An 887-nucleotide genomic window follows, 5' to 3' on the forward strand; every position below is an offset into this window, starting at 1 on the left:
TTGCGCGCTGGCCTCGCCCGTTGAACAGAGCGCCCAACGCTCAGGACGCCCGTGTGGCGCGCTGGGCCCTAAGCAGCGCACATGGCAGCCACGCGGCACCATGTGGATGCCATGTGGCCTAGACGCCCCGCCGTCCCATTCTTTTATGATCTGGCATAGTCTGTTACTTCAATGCTCTGCTGGCAATAATTCAGTTTGATGAGGATATGAAGACTATAGGACCCAAGGGAGGTGAATGAGAGACAGTGTGACAGATACAGGCGCTCTCTAGGGGCTCACCCATGTCCCCGTGCTCAGATGCCGTGCACCTCCCAAGGTTGCTTGCCATGGCAAAAATCAAGCCAACCTTGAACACAGCCATAATCAGAGAAGTTGGGAAGATCTATATGGTGGAGAGACATCAGCAAAAATGTCCAATCGTTGCAACACGGTTTGTATTGGCAATGTAAGGAGTGCTTGCATAGGATTTCATCATAATGCTAGTCTTGGCGAGATGAGTGTTGCATTGGTGTTAGATATGAGAGCTTAATATTTGTGATCACTGTAGTATATAGAACCGTCATTGTAACTCATCAGATTGCACTGGAACACATAGGCATGACCGGTCAGGAATTCCAATGTGAGTAGGGTGTTCCATTGCCATTAGCATCATACACCTGGCCAAGTAGTGGTTTGGCAATGGGAGTCTGTAGCAGGCACACCGCCCGTAAATCCGACACGATATCGCTCAGGAATGTATGCGAAAAATGATATGAATTAAGATGACTACAATACAAAAATACATGGGACCGTCTTCCTAACTCGGATACCCTCGTGCCACATGCCCTTGGTTTTGCTGACGACCCACGCACGCTGTCCTCCGCCCTCTTCACCATCTCGATTGCTGC

The sequence above is a fragment of the Dichomitus squalens genome (assembly GCF_000275845.1).
Source record: "Dichomitus squalens LYAD-421 SS1 unplaced genomic scaffold DICSQscaffold_105, whole genome shotgun sequence".
NCBI classification, from domain to species: domain Eukaryota; kingdom Fungi; phylum Basidiomycota; class Agaricomycetes; order Polyporales; family Polyporaceae; genus Dichomitus; species Dichomitus squalens.